Genomic DNA, 20558 nt, shown 5'->3' with positions numbered 1-20558 from the left:
CAGTACCTCCCCAGCGGGGAATTCCCAAAACAGGAAAGATACCCCAGAGCTGACACAAAGCCAGGAGATTTGGCTCCCACGCCAGACTTCCTCCAGCTGTCAAGACAAGTGTGTCATGGTTAAAAAACCTGCTGTACTCTGGCTATTTCCTGCTCGAGCTGTGGCAGGCTGGGCAAAGACAAGAGGAGCTCAAGGGCACTGTTGAGCATCTCTGGCCTGAGATCAGAAACACGCACCCAGCCCCATCCTCTCCAGTGGCATCCAGAACTGCATGGCATTGCAGACAAAGTCCTTTATCAGTCTCTATAAGCCTTCCACCACCCTTTTTGTAGTAATGCTTATATGGCATTACTCAAGAGCTCATCTGTCACTCTGCTGGCTGCACTCCTCCTTGCCACCACTCCCCTCAGAGCCATACCTGTGAATTTCCTTTTGCTTCCAAGGTATAAGAAACATCCTTTTGGGGTCAGCACCCTGCTGGGGATTACAAGCGTGCAAACTGAAGCTTTAAACTAGTCCATGCATCACTGAGGTTATATCTTCAAGGGATGGAGTAAACCCTGAGGAGGGGTGATTTTATCTGCTGATATAAGAGTGGGCAGAGAGAGATCTGCAAGCTGTCCCAGGCCAGTAAAGACTCAGGCTTTAAAATCCCATGTGGTTAAACAATGACTTATGGCTGATCCCTACCTTGCCTGTCAACAGTCACCACTGCTTTACATCCATGCCATTGCTAGAGCACAACTGAAGACCGCAAGAAGGGGTAGAAGTGAACAACGTTAATTTAGAACACACCACAGCTCACTCAGCTCCTATGCAAAACGTAAAATCTTGAAGCAGTGGATATTTACAACTTCTCAAAATTAAACTTAAATATAATTCAAGTTGGTTTTTTTTATATCACCTGCAAAAGAAGAATTAATTGGAGGAGTACAAACTGAATGCTAGCAGGGTCTCAAAAACCTGTATTTGGGTTTTTTGCACCCAAGCCTATTCAAAAGAATACATGTAAATATATGCATAGGAAGCAATACTTAGATGCACATTTCCAAACATGTGTATAAATATTCAGAGCGCTCCTCTACTGTGGCCTCCTTTTAAATACAGCTTTAAAATCCTTCGTGAGTTGAGATACAGACCCAGCTTACCTTCCTACTTCCCAGCTTCTCTTCACCTTTTGAAACCGAATCCTCCTTGCTGTCTCTATGGTGACAGTGACGTTCACATCCCCCTGATGAGATGGCTGCTGGCACGCACATCAGGTGCCAGAGCAAATCCATCAGCAACAGAAACCTCTCCAGCTCCTCCATGGGATGCTCTTCTCCAGAACTAAGACAAACAACCTGGTAAAGAAAACAGTGCTATGCCACCATCCTATGCCTAAAAGAGTGGGTAACTGGGTCTAAATATGGGGTCCAAAATATTTTTTATTTTTTTCTTCAATAATAATTACTGGTGCTTAGGAAATAAATGTGATAGCACTGCTATCAAAAAGCACATCTGGATAACCTACAGAGAATGAACTAATCAAAGGTAATTTCTGCCAGAGGGTTTGACAGTGAGAAGATACTTGCGTCATGAAGCAGAAGTAGCTGATAAGCAGCATGATGAAAACCTCCTGCAATGTCCATCCACCTGGCACATGGAACCAGCAGTGACAGAAGGATGTTTCTTGCCACATGGTTAGCAGAGAGAGGAGCAAGAGGGGAGATTTTTATCAAGTGCTAAGAGAGAAGCACCAGGTGGGACCTGCAAAGGTGTGCCTTTCAGGCAGCCACAGAAGGTGGCTCCAGTGACTTTCTCTCCTTAGGAGAGACACAGTGAGTCACTGGGGTTTCAAAACATCAGCTATTATATATAGCCCTTGTTGTACTTTATGGTGTTTGACAATCTAGTTGTTAAAGCACAACCCCATTGTAACCTGCTGTCCTGTAGCACCCTATAAGCACAGCAAAAGATGTCCAGTCCCCACTAGCTCTTCCATTCTGACTGCCCAGATGGGGGAATATGTGCCAGGGAAGCAGCTTTGGCTTTCTGCCACAGAATACTGCCAGCACCAGCTGACACTGCACTCACTGTAGTTGCTCTAGATGGTCTTTATACTCAACTGACTTTTTGTAAGTCTGCAGCTGAAGGTCACTGCTCTGTGTCACTGCAACCCTGCTCCCCAATGTTGGGGAGGAGATGAAGGTGTTCGTGGAAACAGGCCTTGCCTTGAGGATTTTAACCATGCAAGAAAGTCTGCTGTAATCAGCTAAGTTACAATTCTTCTCTGATAAAGTCATCTGCTCAAAAGTTAAGGGTCCTATTCCATCCAGATAAATATTTGGAAAATTAAATACAGATGTTGATTAGTCCCATATTTCCCTAAGCTTTCATGTCCTTTTTCACTGATCAGACAAAAAAAGAGGTAGTTCATCATCCTAAAGATGAAAATTGCAATGGCCAAGCACGTTAGGAATAACCCAGAAAGCAATAATAATTTTAAAAAGCAATAAATACAATAGTATATGACTAAAACTTGCATTGCTGTAATGCATGCTAAAGATCTAGTCCCCAGAGTGGGTTACCGATGTACCATACCCATTGTTTGGATTTTTTTCCCCTGTGTTTTCTTGTTCTTATTTATCTATCACCTCTTTCCTAGCACTTGGATTGTATATGCTTGGAATTAGAAAGTACTTGTTGCTCTGCATGCTGCCCTTCTCATGCTTGGTTGCTGGACCCTGCCTGAGATTTTTGATGCTACAGTAATATAAAAACAAGACAGTTTGAGAAGAAATACAAGGAAAGTCCAAAACACGACAGTGTTACAAGACATATTTAATCCCTGAGAAGTGAGAACTGCATCCAAATGATTCAATGCCTCAGTCTGTACAATTAGTAGGCACAGAAATTATCTTTTTATTCAAAGTAATGGGACTTCTCTGTATTTTCCTCCTCATGGGAACACCAGTTATAGTTGTGCTGCAGCAGCCAATAGATTTGTGTTTAAACAACCACAACAGAAGCAGAAGCACAGAAAGATCTGTCTCTCCTAGTTTATACAGGATTAATTTCTATTTCACAGCAAGGAGATATAAAAAGCATCCCAATCAAATCTCAGGGTGCCTAGGTCACTGGAATAAGCAGGGCTGTATTTCCTGACGTCATCAGAGTTGCACAGGTGCCTGTAAGAACCTTTCCATCAGGGACTTACAGAGAGCCCCAGAAATGCAACAGAGAAAAGCAGAGGTCACTTGGGCAGGTCCATCAGCCAAGGGAGTACTGGGAAGACCCAGGAAACCAAGGCATAACTTAAAACATTCCTTCTCCAGTCTCCAGAGATGTTTAGTAGCAGAAGGTGACCACAGGGTGCAGCAGGGTCAGGGTGAGAGCACACAGAGCTGCTCCACAGTAAGAGCAGGTTCCACTGAAAGTGAGACTATCACAGTGCACTGCAGGACAGAGATCAGTCTCCTAGGGCTGACCTGTAACTCACATAAAAGTTTAACAAGAAAAGCACCACGAGAAGAGGACCAGGCTTTAAAGTAACTCACTAACCAATGAAAAATAAACAGAAGTTTTAAACAGAGCATCCCAAACAAAATCTTTAATAAAATAATTTTGTGTATGAAAACAAAAATTGATATCTGTGCATGTACACTGTGAAAAGAAATCTCAAGGGGTTTAATACTTGGGCTTATTGAGGCTACAAAGCAATCTTTCAAAGAGACTCCCTTCTCAGTCTGCATCCATATTATATTTCACAGGTATTAAAACACTATGCTATCTAGACTTCAGAATTTAGATCTCATAACACCAATAATGCACATGGTTAAGCATCATGTATTTCATACCACAATTATTTACACTGTTGAGAGCATTTTTTTATATTCTGTGGACATATCTGACTGGATGACTTTTAGGGTTCTTTCGTCTCTTTTCTTGTCTCTGGCCTTTTGCTGTTTTCATGCTTTTAAAGTTTCTAATGGCAACAGTTTAACAGACTTCTAATTGGAAATGCACAATAATAATTAAAATAGGGTGGGTTTTTTAATATAAAAAGGCTATAATTACGCCTTTTGCTTTGTTTGAAAAAGCTATGATTTTTTACCAAAACACGTGACCAGCCCTCGGGTGGTCTATTCACAGCAAACAATGTATTGTCCTGGGCACACAAGACAGACAAGATGTTGTTTAATTGAGACTCAGACTTCATTTACTTAACTTTTATGGAAACTACCAGCAATAACTTGTAGAGGATACACCATTATTTCTTCTTTCCTCAGCTCAGCATCATCAAAGGTTGCCATTATCAGCTGCTTCTTTCTCATGCACTCAGTTACATTCATCCCTGGGACACTACAGCTCTCTTTGTATAAGGGTTAAAAAGCCAGAGGGAAGAGGTTGTTTCCTCATTACATCAGACATACAGAAATATACAAAATCTATTGCCACGTTCTCCATAAGGTTTCTTTCCTGAAGTCCAACCTTAGTTCTCAAGACAGTGAAAACTTAGTTGCTCTGTTTCTTGGAGCCTGAACCCAGATAAGTAATTAGAAGATGAGCAACTCCTTACCTAAAACAGGTGAAAAATTCCATCTCTACAATCACAAAGCAGTCCTCCACCATTTCTGGATAGCTTTGATATCAGACATAATAATACGAAGCTAATGAATGATTTCCACCATTCTCAGAGTCAGAAAGGTTTGTAAGTGACCATCAAAAGCTGCTCAGATCAGTCTGGCACAAAGGCACTTCAAAGCAGTTAACTCTGAAAACATCATTTTCATAAGAGGAGAGTTTGAAGACGTGTTGTTGAACCTGTTTGAACAATTTCTGGGGGGTTTTAGGCCGGATTGCACTACTGTACAGAAAAATGACCAAGAGACACAAACAGGTGATCTCCAGGCGTTTTAGTGAATAGTCCATTTTCATGGAACTTGAGAGCCAGTTGAAGTGGGGTGAGTGGTGATGAGATGAGTTGGCATGACAAGGGAAGAAGCTCACCAAGGCATCCATCAAAATGGCTGGAGACTCCCTGGAGACTCCACCAGTTCCTGGGATCACTTTAAAACTGCCCCCACAGCTGCCCACCATCCTTATGCTTGCAAACCTTACTCTGCAGCTGTTGCACCACGTGCCTGGGCAGCACAATTGCAGCTCATGTCTCCCTCGAGCAGAAGGTGACTTGGCCATGTCCATCTCATCCAACAGCTGTGCTCTCCTCAGTTTGAGTCTGCAGAGCCAGGGCACCCATGACAGCCTGTGTTTGTCCTACCTGCAGTGACACCACTCCACTGTGATGTGCTCTCTCCAGCAATTCCTGTCTCTTCCTGTCAGGAAAATATGACTGTACACTCCATCCAGGAGTCAGCAGGAAAAACAGCATGTAGCCAACATGGATATCCATACACACAGTGGCTCAAGCCTAAGCTCAAATTCTGAGTCAATATGATGACATGGACTGTCCACAGCTCCCAGTATCCTGATCCCTGCAGTTGTTCACCAAGGGTTTGACATCTGTCAAGTGTGCTTGTATTTCACAGGACAAATTCAGAACAAGCACATGTAGCCACACAATTATGCCTGCCCATAAGGACTCAGATGTAACACATTTTCCCATTCCAGTATTATTGAAGTAACATTTCATTTTCAGTTGTGTTTTCAGAAGGCTAACAAGGGGCTCATGAATACATCAAAGCAAAGTCATATTATTCATTTACAACAAATGTTTCTGATTTCATTCCCTCTGACCATTCAGACAACACTTTATTAAAAAGCTAGAAAAAACTCTGATGTTTTTCAGGACTACCTCTCATAACCTTAGGTCCTGATCTGTTTTACACAACACAATTTGCAGATTATTCACAGGACATGAAATGGAGCACAGGTTCCAGCTCTCTGGAAACCCGAGGTCTGTCAGGAAACCACCTTCCAGCTGAGATGGAGCCATCTCCAGCAAATGCAATCAGCTATGAAAACAGTGGGAAGTACACTGTTCTACACGCATTGAAAATATATACCCTTAAGGGTCTCATACAAACTACACCTTTGGTTGACTTCTGAATGGAGTCTCCAGGTGGTTAAAGCACTGACATTGCATTATTTATGGTGATTGAAATGCATCTAAGTAGTGCTTAGCAATAGAATTTACACAAAGACACTTGATGGAAAAAATAAGGGGGGGGGGGGGGAGGAGGCTGTTTACAAAACAAGTTACAGTAATAAAGCTGCTAGGCTGAGCCAAGAGACCTCTTAGTAAATCATTTATTCCGCAGTTTGACAATATTTACAAAGGTTTTTACATGAATTATTCACTCAAGCTTTTATAACTTGTAACGTACTGTACACAGAACAGCAAAAACACATTAGAGCTACAAACCTGGGAACATACAGTTATGCAATGACAGATGGTGGAAAGGGCTCTGACAAAGGGAAGTTTACAACTAACACAAGCAACAGCCTTTTCTATCTGTCATTAATAAAGGGCTGAGGAAAATGTGATTCAAGGAAACGACGTTTTTTCAAATGCTACATTCTTTGTGATTGCTGGATTTGGTTATTTTAAAAGGAGCCTTTTGTTTTGAGTGTCTAATTCTAAGAATTACCATTTCAGTGAGTTACCACCAACCAATGAAAGACTGTATAGCACAAAAGCCAGAGTTTACATGAAGGAAACCCTGCATCTCTGCCGCTTACCCTATGAGCTTTAGGTCAATTCAAGTGATACTGTGTATGTATCTAAAAAGTATGCCCAGAGACACCACATGTATTAGTGCCTGTATCAGGAAATTTTGTGCACAATACTCTGGAAGAGACATTCATTTCACAAAACATTTATAAGTGAGATAAAAGAAGCAGAGTACCAGGGCATAGGGAAAGCTTGCAGACCCTATATTGAAGATAGAGAACAGAGACGAGCACAGTACCTGATGTGCAGCAAAGAGCCCTCAGCCCCTGGAATTCTCAACACAGGACTGGCTCATCCATCCCCATCTCTTACTGCCCAGCATCAGTGAACCAAACAATGGCTTTTAACATCAGTCCCTTTTCACGCCATGAAAAACTATTTTTAGTTTAGGTATTAGGAAGAAATTCTTCACTGTGAATGTGGTGAGACACTGGAGCAGTTTGCCCTGTGGATGCCCTACCCCTGCAAGTGTTCAAAGCCAGGCTTTCAATCACCTGGTTTAGTGGAAGGTGTCCCTACCCATTGCAGGGGGCTGAAACTAGATGACCTTTAAGGTCCCTTCAAATCCCATCCATTCTGTCACTCTATGATTACACTTCAGCCTGGTCTCCATCTGCCAAAAAATTAAAAGAAAAGGAACTCCACCCCCTCACTAACCAAGTCACAGGATTTGCTGGTACCACCACAGCATATTCAGCCTTTCTTCCTCAGCTTGGAACCCCACACAACACACCACCTTCGTGCTACTCCCCGATGGAAGGCAAAGGGCATCCCCACACCTGGCCATATAGCACAGGGAGTTTTAGAGATATAATGAAAAACCTATCCCTAGAGAAAACTCTGTTGGGGCACAGCAACCATCACACATCACACATCCTCCTCCCATCTGTCATTTAGGTTGGAACGTGGCATACAAGGGACCTACTCCTCCTCATTGACTTGAGAACACTTGAGGTGTTTAAGATGAGAGGCAGGCTGCAAGGATGAGCTCAGGACAGCTGGGATCAGTGCGACCAAGGCATGAAGCCTAAAAGCTGGGGCTTTGACAGGCCCAAAGGAAGCCATTACCTGTGCAGACAGCACAGATGATGTTGTGGCTATTAACACTAAGGAGCTAGGGTGTTGTCTGAAATACCTGAAAGGGGCACTCAAAAGGAGGAAGTAGAAATGTCACACATCCAGCATCCTGATGTCCCCTACAACAGTGAAAACAGGACAAAAAAAATAATTTGTTATCTCACTTTTCTAAAAAATATTTTCCAAAAGAAACAGCGGCTTAGGACTTCTTTTTCTATTAGTCTTTTGTCCACATTATCAATTCCTGCCAAACTTATGGCCTGAACAATTGAGCTAAGGTTTCAAAGCATGAAACAGAATACACCAGGACATTCCAATGCCAAGAAAAAACAACAGACCCAGGTGAAAGGGTAAGATGGCAGTAGGAAACACCAAAATACAGTTATACACATAGTAGAAATGCAAACAATTCTTTGTCTAGATGAATTACAGAACTAAAGTCTGGATGCAGCACAGGTGAAACACTGTGCCACAGACTGTACAGCAGAGGTTGTGATTAGGCAGTCTGATAACTTATTGCCAATTACTACAGAGACAACAGCCACTATCTCATTCTGCCATGTCAAATCAACCTTTGATGCACAGCTAGAATAGCAAGCATGAGCACAGATGCAGGTACAATAAAACTAGAAAAAGCACATAAGAAAGAAAGCAAGAAGATCAAAGATATTGAATGGTTTCTGTCTAAGAAACCATTAGATAGTCTGGAATTCTTTGACTGCAAAACAGATCTGAGGGGGCATCTGACAGATCTATAAAACAGCAGGAGGTTTGGAAAAAAACAGCATTGCTCACAGTTTATTGTAATGCAAGAACTACTGGCCACCCAAAGAAAAAATCAGGTAGTAGATCTGAAATAAAGAGGAGCACTGCCTGCACGTGGCATGGTTAAGTACTCATGTCACAAGATATTATGGCTAACACAAGTTTACACAGGCTTAAAAACAAGCAAAATCCTGGAAGAGAAGCCCAGCAAAGCCTTTGAACACATACATATTACCACTTGCTCAGGGAGTCCCTAAGACTAGAAAAACATATTGAGGAAACATTTTCAGATGCCAGTCGCTATTAGCACTTTTGCATGATGAGAAACCAAGGAGTAGTGCCTATTGTGGAGCTAATTTGATTTTCTTGAATGTTCACTTTCGTCCTTTCCAAAGTGAAGATGAAATGAGTAGGAGGAGTTGGATGGTCCATACAAGCTCAGATCAAAGGAGGGGAGGGAGCACATTCCCCAAGTTGGCTACCTAAATCATGACATTTAAGATGATTTCTAGAACCATGGTTGTGTTCAAGAAAGACTATAAAGATATTCAAATGCACTGTAACTAGAGCAGGTGAAAAAAAGAAAGAGGAATTGGACAAGAAAATATCCACTAGATCCTCATTTTGGTCACCAGACAAATCTTCATTGAGAGGCTGTCAGGTAAATGACAGAAAGCTCCAATCACCAGCTAAAGTTCACAAGCTTCACTTAGTTTTCCTTCAGGTCTTAGCATGCTGTAGCTCTAATAGCAATGGATTTTTTATTTTTAATTTTTTCCCCTCCTTTTTTGACACTTCCAATTTTCCTCCTGCTGCTTTCTGAGGCTTGTTCCCTGGAGGCAGACGTGTATCCTCACCCTTATTAACTGCATTTAAAATATTACCACTATTGTCAGGAGCCATGTTATTGACTGAACTGCTCCAGAGCCCATTCCTGATATCTGGTGGACATGTGCCCCTCAGAGAAAGTCCTGCTCCTGGGTACTCCTCATCTACATGATGGAGAGAGACATTAATGTGATTTATATGAGGCCAAAGCATGCAAAGCATCCACAGATCACAGCATTCAGATCATAGCACAAGGATCTGAAACTTCATATTGCCTTCAGTGGAAGCTGCAGATGGTCACCACTGACTTCTCTTGAGTGAAGTAAGAGAGTCACATTGATTAACAAATCACATGCCAAGGGGCTGCATGACACCAGAGACTTCTCCAAGTGCTCCTTCAGCATGAAGGTGTGAAGACAAATCTCAGCTCACTAATTTTTAATATGTGAGTGCTTCAGAAAATGGAGCATACCTGTGAAAATAGGGTATATTCAGGTTAAGTTTTAAAAGAGTGGGTGTATGAGAAACATAAGTTTAGCTGGTACCAGACCAGCTGGTGTCAAAAATCTCCTAACATGAAACAATTTTTGTGAAATGAGATTCTTACCCAGTGACTGCCACAGGCTGTAAACATAGCCAGAGACCAAATAAGGTACTCTTTTTTCTTTTTTTCTCCTGTTAGTAAACTTCTGTTCATTCATGTATGCATTTCAGATAAAGCCCTTAATAGTACCACCTCACACTCTCACAAGACTGGTTACAAGGGAATCCTTCATGACTTATGATTAGAAATGCTAGGACCAATGCCACAGATTTGGAAGGAGTACCCATGTACTTCTATGTTCAAATAATTACTCATTAAAAGGACTGTTCCTAACACAACATAGAATCAAATTAAATAATAACAGTTTGCAGTAGCAGGCTACCCTTAATTGATCTAGAGTAGGTGTTGGTACACTGCATTTCTGATTGTTGACATTTTAGACATAATTCTGGTTTCTTTAAATGAATAAAGTGTTACACCTCACGTAAAGCCCTCTTTTTATTACAAGCTGGACTGCAAGGATGTGTTAATCTCAGTGCAGTCAGAAGGAATGGAATTTTCCAAGAGATTTTAATCCTGTAAATAATGGTTTCATCAAGAGCCATACATGACTCCACAGGGAATTCTAAATATTAAGATTGATAGTAAAATCATTGGTTGTTCCAAGCTATCCAGCATATCATGGAACCCTAAAAAGTTAATGACAGTTAGTTAAGCTACAGATGGACCAAACATTAGCCAGTTTGTTGAAAATTGTGTTGAAAATAACATTTCACACTGTGGGGGAACAATCCTCAAGTACTGAAATGAGCCTTTTTGATCACTAATTTCTAATCACAGTAATATTTCTTTTGAGGTCTAGCAGTTAAGGTTTTTTTGAATGCATAACAATGATTCAAAAAAGTCCTAACAGGAGCACTGTAATTCTTAAAAGTAAAGCAAATGGTTTGGCCTCTGGATTTCAAACCTTCCAAATTTCCTGGAAAGTGGCCCAGATAACTTGAAAGTTTAAAGCAATCTTTTGCTTTGTGCCTTTTGCTGCCCGTGGGCACTTTGGGCGCCCTTGACACCAACCAGACAGTGCTTCCACATACCCATTGGTTCCTACTGCCAGTGGGAAGGGGCATCCACCAGCAAGGGGGCTGGCAGGTGGCAGCATCATAGGGCTTGGCAGGTGACAGCAAGGAGTCCTGGTGAGATGCTGCAAACACCAGCACAGCTAGAATTAGCTGGGACACAGCTGGTTTGTTGTAGCAATGCAGGCTCACAGCAAGGGAGCCAGAGAAATTGTAGGTGGCCTAATGAGGGAGGTGAGGGAGGGGAAGGAGGTCACCTGGTAGGCTTTCCTCACCTGGTTAGAAGAATTCTACATTTAAAGAACAAAAAAAAAAAAAAAAAAAAAAAAAAAAAAATCCCACACCTGAAGAAATGAAGCCCCACTGATCTTACCAAGTAGTTAATGGACAAGAATATCCTCTTCCCCAAAACCATTGGGAAAGGGATTTTTCCTATTGCTGTGCAGAACAAAACCATGTCCAGACCCTGATAGCTGTAGTGGTTTTTCCATCCCTCTAACAAATGCTTTGTTGAAGTGTAACACATCCAATACAAGCTGCTACTGCAACAGTCCCATCACAGTATTCTTTCAAATACCTTGCAAAACCAGTGAGGAAGTATTGGTCCCATAGCAAAAACTTATTGTCAATGTTTTCTGTTCCCGAATTTCTCCATAGTTTTGAATACTTTTGACAGTTTAATAAGACAAGTAAATAGCACATTTTGGCTGCAGACATTTTTCACATTTTTACACACAGCTTCTTCTGTAGGTGCACACTGAGTGTCCCAATGCATAGGAGGGAAAAGAGAGCTCAACTTTTACATCTGCTTTCTTCAAGATTTCAAAATTTTCCTCATCAAAAATAATTATTTTTATCTGGTCTTCACAAAGCAAAACATTGATATCAACTTCTACTTAAATGAGTAAAAGAAAAAATGTCAGTGACTTTTTTGAACGCTAGGCTTAGAAACGAATACTTTGAATTTAACAAAAAATGCCCACTAAAACTCCGGTCCCAAGATTATACAGAAGGTTTATGTCACCTCTGCCAAAACACATTATTTAAGAATTCCATTCCAAACAAGCAGATAACATTTCCATCTCTACTTTTGCATACATCCACATATTAATGCATCCATTCTAACAATTCAATGATAAAAAAACTTCCCCACTATTCTGCTAACAAGCTTCAAAAGTGTAGTGACAGTGCTGCTAAATTAAGTATACTTTGGGCTAATTTTACATTTTTATCACAATACTGGAGAAGTATTAGGAAGCTATTATTTTGTCAGCTTTCTCATTTAGCAAAGCAGCTTCAATTTATTAACAGTGTGGAGTGTGAATGAATCAATATGTTTCATTGGGCAATGTGTCATTTGTTAATCGGATATTGATGAGATTATTGACGCGCAGCTAATTAATCTCCAACCCTGTGCTAGCCTTCATATGTTTCCTTAATTATGTTCTTCATCTTAGTCTTCCAACTTTGGCATGCAGACGCCGGCTTGTAGACAGTGAGTGAAGTAAGCTGTCAGAGCGTTTTTTCACACATTTACAATCCCTTGGCAGCAAAATTATTTTCCTACTTGTAAATAGGTATCAAACAAATATTTAATAATATTTGCCAGAAGATTGATATTGATTTGGCAGGGAGTCACTCCAAATTAGCTTAGCAAGAGATCTTGCATCAGAAGAAGCGTGCTTAAATAGATATATCTAATGAGCATTAAATAATTATGAAACTATAAACCTGTAATCATTGGGAAGTACTAAAATTGCTTCTCTGCAGTCATTATCATTGAACTCCTAGCTAAAGAGACATTCTATAACAGTTTAAGTTTTTCCTTCTTGCTGCAAGAGGACAAATATATTTTGCACTATTACTTTCTTTTACCAGATCGCCGAGTTTAGCAAAAGAAAAGCTGCCTTTTTCATGAGATGTAAAAAACAGGAATAATTTCACAGGGTGTGACAGAGGTCACACACCCTAATTTCCTGGGGTGCCAGCAGAGGTCTGGCTGAGGAGGGAGCAGGGGGGATTAGGTCATTTTTGAGCATCCCCATCTGGCTGTGGGCACAGCCCTGCAGTGGGACATGAAGATTCGCCAAGAGCTGTTTTGCCTATTTCAGCTGGAGTCAGCTGAGGACACCGGCATCCCAGGCGCCACGGACAAAGAAAGCTGCAACAACACAGCTCAGTGGGGTAGCACTCAGCTAGAAACCCTTTGTGCTACCTACTCTGGCACAATAGCTTTAATGGAGATACAATTTGCATCAGGCTTATTGTTGTCATATTTTTAACCCCACAAAAACACACTCAGCAGGGCTAGGAAGTAAAGTAATTCCCAGTAAGGCCTCAGCTAAGTAAAACACAGTGAATCTGTGCCACTTGGGAAAAGGTCTTCTCCAAAGGGCAGAAAGGAAAATGCTGAATACATTCGGATTTATGCAAAATAACACTTAATGTGTCTACTTCACCGCTACAATATCTGCCTGAAGATCCAGAACAATTTTTTTTTTAAGGGAACTGGAGCACTTTAGAGTAAAATTATCAGTTGTCAGCTATAAGCAGATGAGAGAGCAAAGGCAGTTTTTATTCCCTCCTCTATTTCATGCCTAACTTGATTTTTAAGGAGGAAGACAAAAAGAGATTTCATTGCTGGAGACGTGGTAGACTGGTGATCCTAGTGCAATTAAAAATCTGCCTGGTATGTTCTTCTCACACAGGACTAACCTTAGTTCCTCATGTTTAGAGTAAGGCAAGAAATTTCCTTAGATCCATTCAGCAATGACTGGGGGAGTAATTTTTGTCCCTGTCTGTAACCACCAGGGCAATCTACCTTAGAAAATCTCCTGCTATTGCAGGGACCTAGGACACTGATGAGAAGACCTGCCTTAGAGTGCACCTCACCAGCCTTTATAGCTTTCAAGAAGGGATTGGCACCGCAGCTCAGAGCTCCATACTGACAGGCACTCAGAGAAGGCATTTTTCTCTGGATTAGTCATGAGCTGTGATTACCAAGACTCACTGGATAACTCAGACAGCCCTTTCCAGTCCCCTTCCAGGTAACCCTAAGCTTTAGGCTTCCTACTAGCATGACAGTTTGGAGGAGGTTAGGAGAGAACAGAGCCTGGTACCGTGAGCCATGATTTGGGGTAGAAAGGGAAGGTCAACTGAACCGACAGATAACAAAGAAAAGGGAAATTTTCCAAGCCAGTTTAGAATTGGGCCTTCCAGATAGGAAGGATAATTGAAAATAAATTGTGAGGTGGAAAGGGTCTTTAAAGAACCATTGAAATATTTCAGTACCTCTCCCAAAGCTCAGACAAAGGAACCATAAATGGTCCTTAGCTTTCAAAACAAAATCATTCAGGTAACAAGTGATGACTCTGGGAGAATCCATGTTACCTGTGCATGCCTCATGTAGAAGAGCAGGATTACTATGTTTCACCTAGTAATGTTTCATCTTCTTTTAAAAAAAACAGCCTTTAACAATGCTGCCACAGAGCTCCTAGTTTGTATATTTTGAAAGAAAGCCAAAAAACATACACATAAGAACTACACAGCTCACTGTGTCTTGCAAGTTTAATCAAATCCACTTGAATATATCTCTTATCTTACAGTACAAGGGTTACCCCCCAAAAAGAGGAAATCAATGTCAATTTTTATTCCATATTTATAGAGATCCTTCTAAAGGGAATCAATGGGCTTCTAAATTTCAGATAACCAGCACTGACTTTGTCAGTAACCTTCAGCATCATAACAATATTCAGAGTTGCTCAGTTCATTTATTCAAAATGCTGACCAACAGGTTTATGTTGTGATTTATTTTAGAGAAAGCAGGAATGATAAAAACTTCATTTGATTTGACATTACAGCAGTAATTGTCCTAATTGGCCATTGTTTCTGTTTGTCATCTATAATTATTCTCTGCATAAATTATCATGTTTGACTACAACATTTATGATCAGTGAGTTTCTTAATATGCCATTATCAAAACCTTTATAGTAATACATTTACTCAGTAAACTGAAAATGCAACCTGAATGTAACACATATTTTCTTTAAATGTTCTAGAAATAATGAAAATAATGAAAATAATGAAATAATGAAAATACCTATATTTTTCCTGAGCACCCTATACTGGTAAGTTATGATCTGCAATGCCCTCTGTTCACAAGAGTATTCACAGCATCCCAAAACAAAACAGTTAACCCTTACAACACCAAGTTAACCAGTCCACGCCAAATCTAGTGACATTGTGCCCCTTTGCCTTTAGAAGAAAAAATCCAAATCACAATGTGAAAGTAAAACTAATTTTGCAATTTTTTTTTCAAAACACATGTTCTTCTATCAATAGTCAATTCTCAGTCAAACCAAAACCACAAAATTATTTGCATACAGGAAAACTTTTCTCTACATGGAAGTGGGATTGTTGATGGTGGTCTTGGTGTTTCCAGTGGACATAACAGCCCTGGGAGAGCCATCCCACTCAATGGCCCTTCCCAGCTAATCGAGCTGTGGCAAAAACAACATGACTTTTCCAGTGTATTGTCTATTCTGCTCCATCGGAAATCATACGTGGGATTTTAGTCTATTTATAAGCCTTAAGATTCTGCTATCTATGAATGTTGTTACAGAAGATGATTATAATTTTCAAATATCTTGCACAGTTGCTACTTTGTGGGTCTAGTCTCAGTTTTTTCTAAAATGCTAGTGCTTGCTTGAATCTGATTTTCTATTTGTAGTGTGTTTTAAGAGAGTTGACAGAAATTACTTACTTTATTCCTAAAACACTATATACACATGACCATTCTGTGTCATGTCTAAGGAGTCATTCCTTTCCTAACTCCCCATTAATGCAAAGTTATTTCAGATTCCCATCAGGGAGAAAGCAGAGGGTCTGCATTTGAATGGTGTGATTTAACACAGAAATAGAAAGCCTTCTAATAGTAGGAGTACACATTGCCTTCTAAACAAATATTGTTTTACATTTGATCAGAGGATTTAAGATCAGAGTCAGAAGTCAAGGCCAGCTTGTGTTTCTATTTTTACACCTGCATCACATTGTGTTGCTTATTTTTCAACAGAGCTGCTCCAAAAGTGGGGTAAATGACAGGAGAATTGTGACCCATCAGCACGGCTTTTCTACAAACAAAGCTCTTTAATACCCATTCTCTGAATTTCCCTACATGCTGCACGTTCTACCCAGTAAACCCTACATTTTCAAAGTCTATTCTACATTTTCTTAATTCTAATTAAACAAATCTTAATCTTGACTTTAATGGCTGCAATTATGATACTTCATTATGTTAAATGTTAGTTGCAACATAAGAATAAATTGTATAAACAGTTTAGCTGCAATTGCATGGAGTCTAACTGTACATTACTCATTAACAAGATGTGGGTAGCAGCAATTATAACATTTCCTCCTAATGTCCCTATTTATTGAGTCTCAGCAGCAAGCCCCCTTTTCACAACACACACTGATTGACGATAGCAGCTTTTGTACTTGTGAAGAACAGGCACAGGAACCTGCTGTGTGCCTGTAACTCAGATCGATGGAAGTACACATTAGCTCTTAGCCTCACAGGCCGGAGTTCCTGAAGGTCAAAATAGCCATCAGCATCACTGTAGGGTACAGAAATCATTTCACAAATTGTGAACAAAAACAACATAACTAGCTTTGCAGTTTGATTATTGTTTATAGATACAGCAAGCCAAAAATTAAAGCATAGCCTTGAGGCAGCGTAATTATTTACAGCTGAAGACTCATATCATTATTAGCATGCTCCTAATTGCTTGAAGTTATATCAATGTTAGCTGATTTAACACATTTTTGATAAGAGGCATGGAAATTGTTTTCTCTGCATAAGGAATGTTGGATCACTTCTTTATTTTTTGAACTCTTCCCTCCTCCTCTTTCTTTCAAACTGGCCCTTGTTTGCCATTGGAAAAAAGCCCCACACCCATAAATTCTCCTTTATTCAGTATGTCTGTAACTATCACCGCATTACTTTGTCATGTTTCTGTGGAACCATATATTTGAATTTAGCTGGACTAAAATCATGCCAGCTTTCGTCTTTCACTAACAATGGACTTGATAATTTCACATCAATATCAACTAACTAGAGAATAAATCACTCTTTGCTTTGGGTGACACATCTTAATCTATTACTTTTCCCTACAGTACTTGAGCTGAAATCCAGCTAAAGGAAAGCAATGTGGAGAGTCTCACAGTGTGAAGTGACATCTTCATCAAAGACTACCTCACAAACACCTATTTTGGAGACAGAAAAGAGTTCCCTATGGCTACATCACAGTACCCAGTTCCCCTGATCTACAGAAAAGGCAAAAAATTAGGTTTGCCACTAAGAAACAAGGACAACAAATAATTTGGTAACTTTTCATATCGATCAACCCATAACTTGTCACCCCAATTTATTCTTCTCATTCAAACCAGGAGAGCAGTCAAGCACTGACAGGGGCAAAGCCTTGAGCCACTGCTGGCCAGACACCAGGAGAGGCAAGTCAGTGCTGGGGAGAACAGGGAGGCAGGCTGGGGATGCTGCTAACAAAAATGGGGAAAATTCCCCCAGACAGCACTGAGAAAAAGTGTGTAAGTTACTCTTAATTTTAACATTTCTGAGGTCAGGCACACTATTTCAACAGCATACATAATGCAGCACAGACTTCTCAAGGAAAAGCAAATACGAACTTATTTTCCTTGTATAACATTCTTCACGTACTTATGTAGAGCACTTCAGTTTTAATCTCCACATCAGGTATTTCTACCTCTTGAGCCACACAGGCTGGCAGCAGAAAGAGCCTGCTATTTTGTGAAGGGAGCCAGAGAAAAGCAGTGGGTGCTGCCCATGGACCTACAGTGGTCTCCTTTTCACTCTACAGAGCAGTGTGGAGACCTTGGTAAAACCACTTTCCCCAGCAGGGAGAGCTCAACCCAAAATGGAGAAGCAGCAGCAGCAGGGAGAGAACTGATAAGTTTTGCTTTTCTTACCAAAGTGACAGCTGTCAGGGACTGGACTGGCACCAGAGGTGTGCAGAAAGGTAGATATAGGTAGATATAGACACTTTATTCCTATCTGTGCTGTACAGAGACCTCAGCTCCTGTGATGTGACTGGCAGGGATGCTGAAGATCCCAAACATTTTTCTACTTCTCCCCTAAGCACAAGCTAAATTATATGTGCAGAATTTCAAAGTAATTAATCACATCCTTCCATAAATTTTGGCTCTGCTACCTGAAGATTCATTTAATTGGGCTAATTGTTTTATGGAAATGTAACAAAGAACAGGTCAAATAATTACAGACTGGGCTCTTTTAAAATAATGGTCCAACTTCTGAAATTTGCAGCATCTGGCTACTGAGTGGAGTAATGTTAGATGAATTATATATTATAGTCCAGTGAGGAAAATCTTCCATTTTTGTCTGTGAATGGGGAAATAAAAGACTGCAATAGCATGTGAAACTGTCATAACAGCTTTTCATGGTTGAGACACATTAAATTACCAGAAATCAATATCCTGAGAAAAACTTAAAAGAAATTGATTTGCTGGGAAGGAATAAAGAAGTGCACCCAATTTTAACTGGGAGTTTTATTTTGCCCAGTACTAAAGAAGTTGTAACAGCTGCATAGACTGAAGTTGAAACAGGAAAAAAACCCTAACCTACCGACTTCACAGGGGACTTTGGCTGGGAACAAAAGGATGCAGATTTTAGGGATTAATATTCTTACACACAGTACTCAGAGAAACAGAAAGCAAGGGAGAAGCTTGTGTAGGCCAAGTAAGAGCATGTCTTGAGACTGCAGAAGACCAACACTTTGCCATTCCTCTGCCATATATTTTAAAACTAAATGACTGCCTGTTGTTCCTCACTAGGTGCTTGGTAGTCTTGGCATCTTATAAATGGATCTCCTGCAACCCAGCCTGATTTGCCGAGCTGACAAGTCAGGGAGCCTGTGATGACACATGGGTTTTGTGCTGCGTGACTCGTGTGCCTCGTAGTTCTTAACAGTTTTTGTTTTCTGCGTCGAGCTGGAGTCGCACGGCGCTAGCAGTCAAAGAGAGCTAATACAGTAAATGGAAACTGCTGTCAGTATGAACCAGATTAGTCAATCCCTATAGCACAAGTGAATATCAGATAGCAGCTCAAGCATGACCACTATGATCACAGCCTAGTGTTTATGTATACACAGAAACAATGAAGTGGCCTGGCAATTACTGGAAATACATTCCTCAAGCTTTCAGGCTATGCCAAGCTTAAAATTGTGGTCAGTTCATGTGGGAGAAACTAGATCAACTTGGATTGCATTGCAGCAGTTGTAATTGAATTGTATGTTTTGCCTTCCTATAAAACTTCCAGTGCTAAGTGCACAGCAGCCTAAACAGCCGTGACATACAGTGCTTTCCATGCCTCCAGATCTCACAGGTACAGAGCCCTGCCACCTCCTCTCTTCTCCTGCACAGCCAGACACCATCCACCAAACCCTGCCTCTCCAAAGCCAGGAGGGAGCCAGATACAAGCCCAAAGCTGTTGGAGCCCCTGGGATTTGCTGTGACTGGCGACGGAAAAAACACAGCTTTGGAGCAGAGTCTGGCCCTGCCCCAGTCAACAAGAGCTCTGCTGTTCCCTTCAGCTGGGCTGGGGTCACAGCCTGCAAGTTTGCACAAGCAGCTGACAGTTTGGTGATTAGAACATCTACCTACCACAGTGAAGTTTGCAAAATAAGACAAGAAATGCCAGCTTTTTTCCCTTTACTTTTCTCCTTCCCTAACTACTCTTTCACCAATGTTTTCTATTGCAAGTCCTTGGTCTTTTCCAAGCTTAATGATTCCATGACTCTGACCTTTACAGCCACTTTTTTCTTTATCTTAGTATTTCAAATAATTCAACTGCATTTTATATATATATACATAGATACATATGTGTATATATATGGATGTATTTTAGACATGACATATGCATATATTAAATCATTTCCTTGTCTCATGTACCTCACTGACTCATGGTCACCCTGACTGCTGGCAGAGCTTGGCCACTCTCATCCTGTCCTCAGCACCTGGCTGGGGTCCCAAAACACTGCACTCTACTCCCTGAGCCACTCACTCACCCCAGCCTTCTTCAAGATGCTCCACTCCAGTCTGTCAGGCAATAAACTCATGTTCACCTTCACAATATTTTAAAATCTTTTACCTCTGTTGAAAATACTGCACTTTCTTCAATTTTCCTCCTTATCTGAGAAGTCAAAAGATTTCTGCAGAAAGTAACTTGGCTGAGGTACAGTTTCAAAAGCAGGTTTTCTATATAAACCAGTTTTCAAGAGAATTTCTAGCTTGACACAAGTTTAGTTTGTCAAAACTCTTCTCTTTGTAGCTTCTCTACCTGCCATACCAAAGGAACAAAAAATCAGAAGCAAAACTTCCTCACCTCTTCCTGAGAGACCAAAGATAAAAGGCATGCACCTATGTACAGAATAAGCATATTATATTATTTCTTTTTAAGTAGAATTGCATAACTCCAAACTTATGAAGTAGCTCCTACTCCTTCCATTCCTGTTTTCCAAAATTTCTAAGCTGTAGTAACTATTAT

At 40.6% G+C, this 20558-nt stretch overlaps 1 protein-coding gene across 1 annotated transcript in view; it reads right to left on the bottom strand.

The window, feature by feature from the left end:
- The window catches only part of LOC139602408 (uncharacterized), a 180274-nt gene extending 179080 nt beyond the window's left edge, over positions 1 to 1194 (bottom strand). Inside the window, exon 1 of the mRNA XM_071452252.1 lies at positions 1149 to 1194. The gene's annotated coding sequence lies outside the window, so the exon portion shown is untranslated. The remainder of the gene's footprint in view (positions 1 to 1148) is intronic.
- Between the last annotated feature and the right edge of the window lie 19364 nt (positions 1195 to 20558).

The sequence above is a fragment of the Agelaius tricolor genome, unplaced genomic scaffold (genome assembly GCF_023055355.1).
Source record: "Agelaius tricolor isolate 1412-34295 unplaced genomic scaffold, bAgeTri1.0.p SCAF_2, whole genome shotgun sequence".
Classification (NCBI taxonomy): Eukaryota; Metazoa; Chordata; class Aves; order Passeriformes; family Icteridae; genus Agelaius; species Agelaius tricolor.
The sequence above is the reverse complement of the archived record's forward strand: the minus strand, read 5'-3'. Positions and strand labels throughout refer to the sequence as shown.